A 13,383-nucleotide genomic window follows, 5' to 3' on the forward strand; every position below is an offset into this window, starting at 1 on the left:
AGGCTCCCATATCTAACATACATGTCAACAAGAGCACCTCCAATGAAAAGATCCAACTCCAAACTACATTCAAGAATATGATTATAGATGTTTCTGTAGATACCTTGAATCATGAAATGATGGTGAGGTTAGATATTTCTGTTAGAGGCCTGTATGTGGCTTTGGGAAAGGTTATGGTTGTTTCCTCACGACGTTGGAATGATGCTGTCATAGTGAGTTTAAGGGCAAAAAAAAAGTGTTCTCATACCATGGTATAAAGACAATATTGTACAATATACCTTTCACATGATATTATGACTTCAAAAAACTATTCCTTATTCTTCCCAGAAGATCCAATTATGGCAACTTGGCTATCATTTCCATCTACAGAGTAGCAAGCAAACAGACAATCTCCTGTTGGGTCCCATGCCATGTCTTTCGGCCATCTCCTTTGTCCCAAGGAAAGGCAATAAATTAAGCTCAGCAATGAGAGGTCAATCCCTTTTCCTTGAATCTGCCACAAATTGACAATGCCATCTAGTGCACTTGTGGCATAGAGCTGCTCAATTGTGCTTCAGAATAACCTGCTCAAGGTAGAAGAATGTTTTCTTATGGTCAACCTTCTGCCTCACTTGCACTGCAGCAAGCCACTAGTCTGGATTTGCTGCAGATCTAAAGCAGCTATCACACATATGATCTTCCACAACATACTCAACAACATACCCTTGTTCCAATATAGCATCATTCATCACTTCTTTTTAAATCTTTAACTTGACTTTCAGTCTCTTAGAGTGCGGCTCTCTCCGTATAAACCCAGCGTCAACAAGCCTTACTTTGTTCAGATTCTTTAGTCGTTTAATGCAGAATGTGAGCAACTCCTTTGATTCCAATTGTGCCTTAATTCACGTTCGAGGTGGTTGGAGGTAACTGTTGCAATCTGGCAGAACCATTCGTCACAGCTATGTTGAGTTGTGCAGCCTGCTCAACAATTGACTTCCGCTTGAGAGTTGAGACATAATGGGCAATCTCAGCACACAGAACTTCCTGTTATGCGTCATCATAAGATCTAACTCAGCAGAGTCGTGCACCAAGAACTTCTTAAATCCATTGGGAAGGACATGTTGAGTCTTCTTTTTCGTTCCATAACCAATATTGGGCATTAATATGCATCCTTTAAACTTCCGCCTGACATGGGGGAATCAATACCCTTCAGCCTACGCCAGTTTGGCTTGACGGAGATCTTGCGGTCGCTCTGAGGTCACTTGAACTTCTTGATGCGCTTCTTCACGAGCTTCTACTTCACAAGGTTTATAAGCATTCGAGAAGAGTTCGATTGATCTCTTGAAAGCCCATTGCCTGTCCTTCTCTCTGATCTAGAGTGCCCAAGGAGATGTTTTTTGGATTGTCTAGTCAAAGACATGAAGCCCTATTCTTCTTTCCAGGCCTGATTAGCCTTAGAGCAACTTCTGCCGCGTTGTGCTTGTGGCAGCCAGAACATCTGCTACTCTTCCCGTAACAGGCCCTTCTTGAATAACATGCGTATAAGAAACAATAGCTATGAAACCATCAATGTGGCACCCAAGGTGAATTTTGACTATGTCATTTTCTGAAACAGTAGTCTTTCATTTGATGACTCAAAACACCCTCAGCAATCTTGCAGTCATAAGCAGTAGCAACCTTGTCCAGAGCATCAGTCACCTCCTTGTTCTTTTTTTTTCCCCATTCGAGCTTCCTTCCACCGGATAAAAGCAGGTCCCCCAAAAAAACCCCCTTTTTCTGGAAATAATCATCCGTGGCTTTTCCTTCCCCAGGCTAGACATGAATCTATATTTAACAGGGATAATTTATCATAGTGGATGGTAAAGCTTCAAGTATCGCTGCCATGAGTTGTTCATATACTGTTTCCGCAAAATAGGCAAGAGTTGTTCCACCATCAATTATGGTTCCACTGCTTTGGCCCGGTGTAGCAATTGATGAATCAAGTGGTATTGTTACACCATTAACAGAATACTTTGCAAGTTGACATTATAATGCGACTGATTAGGAATTATGGGAGTGTAACAAATCCTGTAGCTTGAACTTCACCAATAACAAGAATTCCACCTTCTCCATCCTCTCCTTCTAAGCAATGTGTAAATACTGCTGGAGTTTGGTTTTGATACACCAACTGTGAAACAATCAAAGCATTCCTAGATGGCCCAAGACCCAAAATCCCATTCAAAGCCTGGTCTTCATTTGAACCTACAAACCCTTTCTGGTCATTAGTAACAATCCCTGAGATTATGTCAACAACTTCACCAACTTCACCTACAAGCTCAAATTGTTCTTTAGAGCATGTGTTTCCTATCCGAAAATCTACACTTTTCAGGTGTGTATTTTCACTCTCAACTTCAGACCCCTCTCCACTATACTGCCCACGCAGAACAAATGCAAACACAACGACTAACTATGTAAAAAATAGCAAATGTCACACAAACAACTTTTTGGTGGATTCCACACCTCGGATATGCAGCAGTACGACACTGTGGAAAAATTTAGCCCTCTACCACGTGTCAAATTGGACCCTCGGCCCACTTGCCTCGGCCCGTCCGAGCAACCTTGTCCGAATCAACTACTCGGCCCGTCCAAGTGACTCCGTCCAAGTCCGCCCTATCCAAGTCCCAAATTCGGCCCTCGGCCCATGTGCCTCGGCCCATCGGAGTAACCCACTCGGACCCTACAATTCGGACCAGTTGGGCCGAGTGTAGATTTTTACCAGATTTTCAAAAATTTGACCTAACCCGGCTAGAACTCAGCAGCTCAAACTGTCGAAAGCCCGTAGGGCGCTCAAAACTTGATTGTGGCACACAGAGTATGCAAAATTGTAGGTCACCGCTACTTAGCAGCTAGAAGTGGGCAATTGTGAGATCCGGAGCTAAGACGTGAACCGCTTGTCAAGAATCGCGTGGTGGGGGGACTTGCTCAAGATGCTTCACCAAACACACACATAATGCACAAGAAGAAGCTCACTCAAGAGAGAAGAAGAGATGGAGGCCAAAAACGTTTTCTTGCTGGTTTCTTCTTCTTCTTCCACACTCTTTACAATGTACACAAAGTATAATAAGATACAACATAAAGGAAAGTGGCCTACTAAGTCAAACAATGCATAATTGACTACATTAGTTGACTGGCGCTATAACTATGCTAGCTGTAAATAGGTATAACAACCTAGATATAATAAGTAATGAGTCAGTGGCTATGTGAGAGTCATAATGACCACCGACGTGCTAAGTGTAGACGTGTGGACCCATCTAACTAGGCGGTCCATCATCAATGTCCGCATGTGTTGAGCTTGTCATCTCAACACTCCCCCTCAAGCTCAATTTCATCTCTGCAACTCCAAGTAAGCTTCAAAACTTTTGAAGCTTCTCTATACCCAATTCCTTCGTGAAGATGTCAGCTGTCTGATCCTGTGTGCTGACATACACCAAGTCAATCTCACCGGCTAGTACCTTCTCTCTCACAAAGTGGTAGTGTACCTCAATATGTTTTGTCTTGGCATGGAACACAGGGTTCCTAGCCAACTGTATACTGCTCATGTTGTCACAATAAATGACAACTATACCTTCCACCTGCATATCCAAATCGGCCATTAACTTTTGTAGCCATACTACCTCACATGCTGCAATAGCAGCACCTCTATACTCAATCTCTGTACTCGACAAAGCAACTGTAGATTGCTTTTTGCTGCTCCAAGCAACTGCTGCACTACCAAGAGAGAACATGTATCCGCTGGTAGATCTTCTATCAGACATACTACCAGCCCAATCTGCATCTGTGTATCCAAACACCTGTACATCTGTACCTACCTCATAGAAAAGTCCATAATGTAATGTGGACTTCACATATCTCAATATACGTCTAATTGCATCCAAATGTGGCTTTCTAGGTACTTGCATAAACTGACTCACAAGACCAACAACATAGCTCAAGTCTGGCCTTGTAATGGTCATGTAGATCAAACTCCCCACTATCGTCTTGAACATAGTGGGGTCTTCTATCTCATCCCCAACATTAGCACTCAACTTTACATTCTGTTCCAATGGGACTAAAAGTGGTTTGCACGCTGTCATACCATACTTGGACAACATATCCAAGCCATACTATCTTTGGGACAACCATATACCATCATCTCATCTGATCACCTCAATGCCAAGGAAGTACCTTAGCTCACCTAAATCCTTCATCTCAAACTTCTTCTTCAAAAAATCATTGACTTCAGCAATCCCACTATCACTATCACCTATAATAATCAAGTCATCCACATAGATGACTATGATGACCAAACTTGCATCTTCCTTTCTCACATAAAGTGAGTGATCAGCATCAGAGACATAAAAGCTAATATCGATAAGATAGTCTCTAATCTTGTCAGACCATGCTCTAGGTGCTTGCTTGAGCCCATAGAGCTCCTTCTTCAACCTGCACATATACGTGGAATACTCTAAATCTTCATAAACTGCTAGTTGATCCATATACACTTCTTCCTGCAAATCACCATGCAAGAAGGCATTCTTCACATCCATTTGCTGCAACCTCTAACCTTTGATTGCTGCCAAAGCATTCACACATATGATAGTTGCCATCCTAGTAACTGGATTGAAGGTTTCTTCATAATCTATGCCATATGTCTAGACATAGCCTTTTGCAACTAGCCTAGCTTTGTACCTACTAATAGAACCATCTGCATTGTGCTTAATCTTATAAACCCACTTACATCTGATAGCTTTCTTGCCCTTCGGCAATGATACTAGATCCCAAGTCTTATTGGCCTCTAATGCAGCCATCTCCTCATCCATTGCTACATCCCAATGAGCATGACCAACAACCTCCTTAAAACATGTTGACTCAACATCCTCAACTAGTTTCACCATATAAGCATAATGGTGAGTTGCATAACCTTCAAAACCAAATATTTTAACAGGGTATCTGACCCTACTAGATCTGCATACCACCGGATCACTCAATGGAGCCTTTACATTACTATGAGCTCTATGTACACATGGTGTCCTAACAGAAGGAATACCAAGCTCATCATCCAAGCTCTCTGAGCCACTAGAGTCTCCATCAAGAACTGCATCAATGCCATCTGACACTTTATTCTTTCCTTTTTCTTTACCTGTAGTGCTACTAGATGCTGAAGATGTAGAGGTACTCCTTAGTCTCCCAGACCAAGGACCACCAGATGATGCCTCTGGTCCACTAAGAGTCCGTGATTCTTGCTTTTCAGCCTGCACATGAGTGTCACGATCATCATCATCATCCAATGCATCACCACTAGATGCATACCAACTGCTCATTTCATCAAAGATGACATCCCTGCTCACTCTGAACTTACATGTGACAGGGTTATAACAACGATACCCTTTCTGCTCTAAAGAGTATCCAATAAAAACACATTTTTTTGCCTTTGGATCAAGCTTCTTCCGTAGCTCATCTGGCACATGAACGTATGCAGCACAGCCAAATACCTTCAAGTGTGATACATCAGGCTTCTTGCCAGTAAAGCATTCTTTAGGAGTCATCCGATGAACTGCAGCTGTGGGACTTCTGTTCATAATATAAACAGCAGTATGAACATCCTCAGACAAAAAATGCTTAGGCATATTCTTTTCAGTCATCAAGGCGCGTGCAACTTCTGCAATATGCCTATTTTTTCTTCCTACAACCCCATTTTTCTGTGGGGTATATCTGCATGTGAACTATCTCTTTATCCCATGAGACCTCAGAAAATCACTGAACTTATTCGACAGGTACTCTCCCCCTCCATCTGACCTCAAGCACTTTACTTTAAAGCCTGTTTCTCTTTCAACTACAACCTTGAAAGTTCTAAAGTGCTCAAACGCTTCACTCTTTTCCTTCATAAAATATACCCACAGCTTTCTAGAACAATCATCAAGGAATGTGACAAAGTATGAACTGCCTCCAAGAGATACATTTTGTGTAGGCCCTCAAATGTCTGTATGCACAACATCAAGTATATTTTTTCTTACATCTCTGTCATGTGAAAAGGGTTGTCTTGCCTGCTTACTAAACTAACATGTTTTGCATACCTTATGAAATTCTGCAACTCTAAATGCAGGCAAACAAGTAACCAACCCTTTGGACTGCATTAATTTCAGTCTTTGTACATTTGCATATCCAATGCGTTTGTGTCAAATTTCAATATATACAACAACACATTTTCCTTTAGCATACATAGCAGTATTCATAGTAGAAATTTCAGCATTCAGAGTAAACATACGTCCAAATCTACTTCCCTTTGCTACCAACCTGCACTTGTCATTGAAGTCTTCTGCAAAGCAACCCTTTGCATTAAATCTGACTTGCAGCCCTTGCTCTACCATTTGACCGACTAACACCAAGTTCTTTGTAATAGATGGCACATGTAATACATCTGAAAGACTCTTTGTCTTACCGTCATGCAAGGACAAGGGAACTTTTCTAATGTGTGAGATTGGGTGGCATGAATCATCACCCGTCTGCACATAACCTGCATTTTGCAAATCTTGCATCTCTCCAAACCATTTTGCATGGCTGGTCATATGATTGGATGCACCTAAATCAACATACCAAACATCATCATGTGTTTCCTTTCCTGTAACAGCATTCAGCATATGCTGTATAACAAAAAGACGTTCATTTTTTTCTTCATTCTATTGTGAAGACGATGCGTAGTTTCCTTGCTGTAACTTAGCACTACGAATATCATATTTCTTAGCATAACATTGGGCTCTAATATGACATTTTTGCCACAGTAGTGACACACAATACCAGAGTTGTTAGAACCTCTGTTCTGCCATCCACCTCTTCCTCTAAAGCTCCGCTGCCTCTAAAGTTACCACGATCTCCTGAAACCTGCATATCGCTAAATTGTTGATTCAATCTGTTTTGCTGGTTGTCACTACCACGTCCTGTACCACGGCCTCTCTAAGAGAACCTGCCACATCCCCTTCCTGAACTAGAGTAGAAAGCTTGGACCTGTTCACCACTTCTTTCAGATGTCTCACTCTGCATGTTGATCTCTTCAGTGATCATAAGGGAGACCAACTCATCGAAATCTGGAAATGGCTTTCTGACATATACGGAAGTTACAAAAGACTTCCAAGCCTTTTCATTGTTAAGTCCACCCAAGGTAGACGACACCAAATCATCATCATCGGGAATTACATTAATCGCTGCCAATGCATCTGCAATGCTGCTTACCTTCACTGCATACTCATTGATAGACATCTTCCCTTTTTTCAATGTATTCAACTCTTGCTTGAGTTGAATCTTTTGTGCCTTTGTATTTACGGAAAGCATACTTTTAAGTATGGTCCAAGCTGCATATGAATTCTTTGCATTTCTAATATGTCCCAGCATATTATTGTCAATTACTGCAGACAGCCAATACATGACCTTCTTGTCTTTTGCATTCAATTCCTTTCATGCCTTTGTCTCTTCTGCATTTGGAGGATCACTCACCTCCGCTCCTTTTCTTCACCTGAAACAAACTCGTAGAGGCCTTTTCTAGTAAGGAAGTTCGTGACATTACATGGAACTTCCATGAAGGGTAGTTGTTATTATCAAGCTTCTCAATGATGGGGCTTCCACTATTCTCTGTCATTATCACAAAACTAATACCAAATAGAAAGTAGATCTTCTGCAAACCTCGACCTATAGTGCATAGCAATACACAGACAGCCTTTTTCACTGTTTGCTCAACAATACATGCAATCTACAACCTATTTGCAGATAAACCTTATGTTTTCTTCCTGGAAACACCTCAAGAATTATAGATTCACAATCTGTAACCTGCGCACCCACTTTCAGTTTAAACAGCTGAAATCATAGTGTACCCTGAAATTGTTGTTTACAACCTTGCGGCTCTAACACGGGGCCTGAAACGGCCTCAGATGTCCAAAATAACTACGGGAAAGCCCCAAAGGGCTTATCTGCAAAATACACAATGCTCTTTGCACACACCAAATCTCCTGCAATCTGAGATTTTTGCTATGCCCTGCTTCCGATGCCTCCACATACACTATCCAAGATTAAGAGTGGAAGGATGGGAGAGCTTCTTACCCGTGGCTTGCTTGCTTAAACCTTGCTTCTTCTCCTTCACTTCAGCCTTCGAAATCAGCCTCTCTCAGTGGCACGGCTCTGATACCATGTCAAGAATCGCATGGTGCGAGGGACTTGCTCAAGTTGCTGCACCGAACACACACAGAATGCACAAGAAGAAGCTCACTTAAGAGACAAGAAGAGAGATGGAGGCCAAAAACGTTTTCTTGCTGGTTTCTTCTTCTTCTTCTTCTTCCACACTCTTTACAATGTACACAAAGTATAGATAAGATACAACATAAAGAAAAGTGGCCTACTAAGTCAACCAATGCATAACTGACTACACTAGTTGACTGGCGCTATAACTATGCTAGCTGTAAATAGGTGTAACAACCTAAATATAATAAGTAATGAGTCAGTGGCCATGTGAGAGTCATAATGACCACTGACATGCTAAGTGTAGACATGTGGACCCATCTAGCCAGGTAGTCCATCATCAATGTCCGCATGTGTTGAGCTTGTCATCTCAACACTGTTGAGTTGTAAGGCCTGATTGGACCAAAAACGAAGGAGGCAACACCTTAGAGAAACCCTAAACACTGACAAGATGGCCAGGAAATTGACCAACAAGATTATTCGGCCCAAAACAACGCAAGAGTGCGTAAGACGTCTAGAAATTGATTACTGCACTCACCCTGAATTTTCGCACTTAAAGTACACTTAAGGAAACTGAAAGCCTGATTGAGCACAAGTGCACAAGGAAAGACACATTGAGTGGCCATAAATTGAGGAGTGTATTAAATAATTGAAGGAACTCACCCAGATAAACCACTCAAGGAACCCACTAGTAGGAGAGAACCCAATACATAGATAGACCATCAATGCGCAGAAGTAGGACCAAGCAAGAGACACCGACGAAGTGGATCTGACGAGTCTACTAAACCTAATCGATAGCTTGGTGGAGCATGACAACTTAACAATGGCAGAAGAAAGTTCAGACCACAGATCTAACAAGGAATTTGACTTAGAAGCCTTTCCAGATGCTGTTCAGCAGAGTTGGTCAGTAGTTACGATGCTCATGCTCGGTACGAGCACCGCGATAGGACAGCAGACACTATCATCATAGATCTAGAAGAGAGAAAGCTGGCCCGCAAAGCATTGCAAAGCATAACTGAATATAATAGGGATCAGGAGGCTAGGAGCCAAAGGAAAAGCATGGAGTTGCGAGAGGTGTAGTGGGTACTGAACTTGGCTGGCAGAAATCGAACGGACCATGAGAGAGTACTAGAAGGAGACTTAACGCTGAGTGAGCTTCTCATGAAGCAGCTGCTCGATAACACGGCTACTGCAGAGCAAAGTGCCATAGCTCTAGCGACATCGCTGCTCACAGGATTAGGAGCAAAATAGGGCTCAAAGAGCCAGGCTAAAATTCCTATTGTTGCCAAGAAGCTCGATAAGTACCAACCCCATGACGATCCATACAGCTTTGTTGAGCAGTTTGAGCAAGTCTACAAAGCCAATAGCCTCAATGACCTGCCTCAATACTCTTAAGTGTTCGGGCTTTGCTTGGGTGAAAAGGGTAGGACGTGGTATACGAGCTTAGATAACGCCGAGCGAGCCAACTTTGATGGCCTCAAGGATCTCTTCATTAAGAGATTTTCCGAGCCCAGATACTCCGATAATCTACTAGTACGCTTGATGATTGTCAAGCAGAAAGAGAAGGAGGACATTCGTGATTATGTGATCCATGTACGGAGTCTCTTCAAGAGAATCCCTACTGGAGAGCGACTGACTAAAAGAGCAATATCAACTGTACTCATCAGCGGGATTCAGAACGAGGAACTATACAAGGCTTTGGCAAGCAACTCAAGCCAGCTACCATAGGGGGACCTGAAAAATGTGAATCAAGGATCAGTAGGCCTTGAGGCAGGATAAAACTATTCGGATGGAAGGAATTATACAGTGGGTTATCAAGTGCATATGATGAGGAGGGGAGAGATGAGGCATGTAGTGTTTGTTGTAGAGGGACAGCCCCCTGTTGATGTTCGTTTTGCTTCCAGCCATTAGCAGATCTTGGCTTATGCTAAGTAACGTGGACTCGTTGTCATGGAGTGGGACAGGGCTCATCCTCGAAAGGATAGATCGGAAAGGGGAAAGGTTCATAGAAAGGGACGATGCCCCACCTACACCATCAGAGATGTTGGTCAGAGCTTCCTATGGCGGTAATGATGGTTGCATGCCCTCCACTTGGAGGTGGGAATGGTCACATGACTTCTAAATGTGGTGAGACGAGGACCTGATGATGGGACCTAAAACCGGCCGGCACTAGCTCATGCACTAACCAGATCTCTATCATGTGCTCAACAATCCCATGGCCTCGCGGCCAGGAGTGTGGATGACACCTACATCATTTTCCTAAACATCTTGTGTTTGTATCACGTTTCGTAGTCTAACTCTAACCCCATTAAAACTCCTCAGAGGGAGTCCCTTAACACTCCTCAGAGGGAGTCCCAGCACACTACCAAATAGCACGAAGCACAAACATAGGACGTCCTCCCACGGCTGACTGCCGCTACCTCACTGCGACTCTCCTACACCTTGGGGATTGGCCCCTCGATGAGTCGCTAAACATATATAACACAATATCGCACATAGTTCTCTCTTTTATGATTCGCATATTTCCAGGAGATATACCATGCTTTCTCACTTTACTTTCCCCCTTAGACCCAACGCCTAGCCTGCAGCTTGGACAACCTTACTCACTCAACGTTGGTCATGTTCCTCTAGAAAACAATTGCCATGCATCCCGGAGGTATTGTCTGATACTTTTTAAATTTCTTTATGATTCATGCAAATTGTGAATGTCCATGTGCTCAAACAATTAAGAAAATCAGCATTTGTGCACATGTGGAAAACATTTCTTTCAATGATTTTGACTATCGCTCGTATGCGGTGTTGCATGAACCTAGCACCGAGAAACCCTCGTGCTACTAGGTTCTTAATTTTAATTAACGAGTGATCTATATGATATGCATAAAAAACCAGTAAGCTTTTTCTCATTTCATTCAGCATTTAAACACGTTTTATACACTCTACCCCCTCACCCGTTTAGATTGTGCATTATTGATCGGTTTAGGGTTCATTTCCATGTTTTTATTATATGAAAAGCAATAAAAACTCACTAAAACATAAAGGTAGGGCTGAAATGAGGCTAAATCTCATACTTCAGACCCCTATACATCCGCAAACATGGTTTTTATTTTTCCTTAATTTTCGGTACTCAAAATCCATTTTTCTCTTATTTTTTTCCATTTTTTCTATTTTTCTTGTATTTTTTTCAATATTAAATAACTAAAAATACAAAATGAGTTGTGGGCTATGGCCCTTAGGTTCATTTGCAGCAAAAACACAAATTTAGTTGGTGTCTTATTATATTTTCTATTTATATATCAAAAACACCCAATTTCCCCCTATTTCGCGTGTTTTACGAGTTTTACACTATTAATTTCAGCAACACTTGTGATTTTCTGATTTTCTGAGCATAAACTGATCAAACTCACAGCAAACATCAATATGATGCATAATCATCCCATAGGAACAAGTATTCATGAAGTAAATTGCATAAAACGTCAATTTCCTTTGAAAAAATGAGATTACCGTTCTTTGTGGGTTGCGAGTTTTTATTTACCATGTGTTGGGACTGATTTCCAGCAGCCATTAATGCTCATGACAGTCCACAATTAGCAATCTTCATTCCTCTTGAGCCACGAAGCAATCCGGTCTTCATTGGACAAGCATCCGTCGTCCATTCTTCTTCTTCTTCTTCACCACGTGAATCTGCCCTTCGAGGAGAGAGAGGGAGGAGAGAGAAAGACTAGATTCAGAATTCTCCAACTAGGCCACCATTGGAGGAGCGAAGACCAGCGATAAGACCAGCAGAGAGAGAGGATTCAAGCCCCATAATCGATTGGTCATGCCCAATTGGCCACTCTAATGTCCATCTTTTCGTATCTTGCCCGGTTTCTTCGCTCTTTCCCCGCCCGGACTCCGAATTGAGCTCTGAAAAATCCTAGGCATCCAGCTTGACATCCCGCATTGGCCGGTAACTCTTGTCAACCCGCACGACAGTCTGAAAATTTATGAAAAAACAACAAGTATCGCTCGGGTGCCTTTAAAGCACTTTGATGCTTAAAATCGTCCTAGATCGAGCCGCCGCCTTCGACATTGAATATTTTTCCTTGATATTCGTAATTTTTAGCTATTTTTAAGCACTTCTCAGCACCAAAATTCCGCTCTCATTGGAGACCACGGGATAGGGCGACTCAGCCCGTCAAATCCCACGAGAGATCTACACAAAACAACCAAAGAAAGTATCAAGCTGATACAAAATAGATACATATTAAACACATCACAATGCTCACCCTACCCCTTGACAGAACCAAGGCATGACATCCACAAGGAGTAGGCCTAGCATAATCTGATAAAAGGTTCGAAGCTAGTCACTAACCAACTGCTCCAACACGGCCAAACTAAAAAGAACTGTCAAAGAGGGTGCCCTAAGTGGTGGTTTGAACTACCTACCTAAGGACAACACAACTAGGAGCTCCTACTAGGCGAGGACTCCTATAGCCTAATCAAGAAATATTTTTTTTTAGCACATGTCTCCTTTTAGGGTTTTTATTGTGCATACTCAAGTATGTAAAAAGGAGGGAGCTGAGCGTAGTGACCCAAGGAGAACAGGGCATCGGCCTCAAGTCCTGTCTCGGTACCCAAGAACCTACCAAGCCCTCGCAAGGCGACACTTAATCCTTTTCTGACGCTCACTTTTATTTTCGCTCCAACCTTCCTTGTTTCCTTTTTCAGCAAGATGCCACCCCTAGGAAGACAAGGCATCGGTCCCAGGTCTGACTCGTCCCCATGAACCTACCAGCTTCGCAAGGCGATTATCAACTACTTATAAATTTTTCTTCCTTTCCTTTTCGATTTTTATAGGGGTTGGAACCCCTCTTTACACACCGCTATATATATTTATTGGCTTTAAGATATTCAGGGTTTCTTTTTCTTTATCATCTTTTTTTTCCTTCGACAGGCTTCTCTAACTGCCTCACAACTAGGAAGAACTCCTAGAACGGCTGCCTAGCAGGCTAGTAGAACAGGCTCACTAGGACTCCCTACTAAAACAGGTCTTTTGAGGTTTGACAATATCTTTACAGGAGGCAATGACTACTTAGACCTCCCTCAAACATACTGAACCTAAACCTGGGACTTCATGCCTTGGACGCCGGTCCCCAATAAGAAACGAAAAACCCCCCTTAACAA

At 42.4% G+C, this 13,383-nt stretch overlaps 1 pseudogene; it reads right to left on the bottom strand.

Annotated features, from left to right (window-relative positions):
* Nucleotides 1-876: 876 nt before the first annotated feature.
* Nucleotides 877-1,297, bottom strand: LOC148030099 (large ribosomal subunit protein eL32z pseudogene; annotated as a pseudogene).
* Nucleotides 1,298-13,383: the final 12,086 nt, after the last annotated feature.

The sequence above is a fragment of the Lygodium microphyllum genome, chromosome 10 (assembly GCF_053477565.2).
Source record: "Lygodium microphyllum isolate KBCC chromosome 10, Lygodium_microphyllum_v1.1.10, whole genome shotgun sequence".
In the NCBI taxonomy this organism is placed as follows: Eukaryota; Viridiplantae; Streptophyta; class Polypodiopsida; order Schizaeales; family Lygodiaceae; genus Lygodium; species Lygodium microphyllum.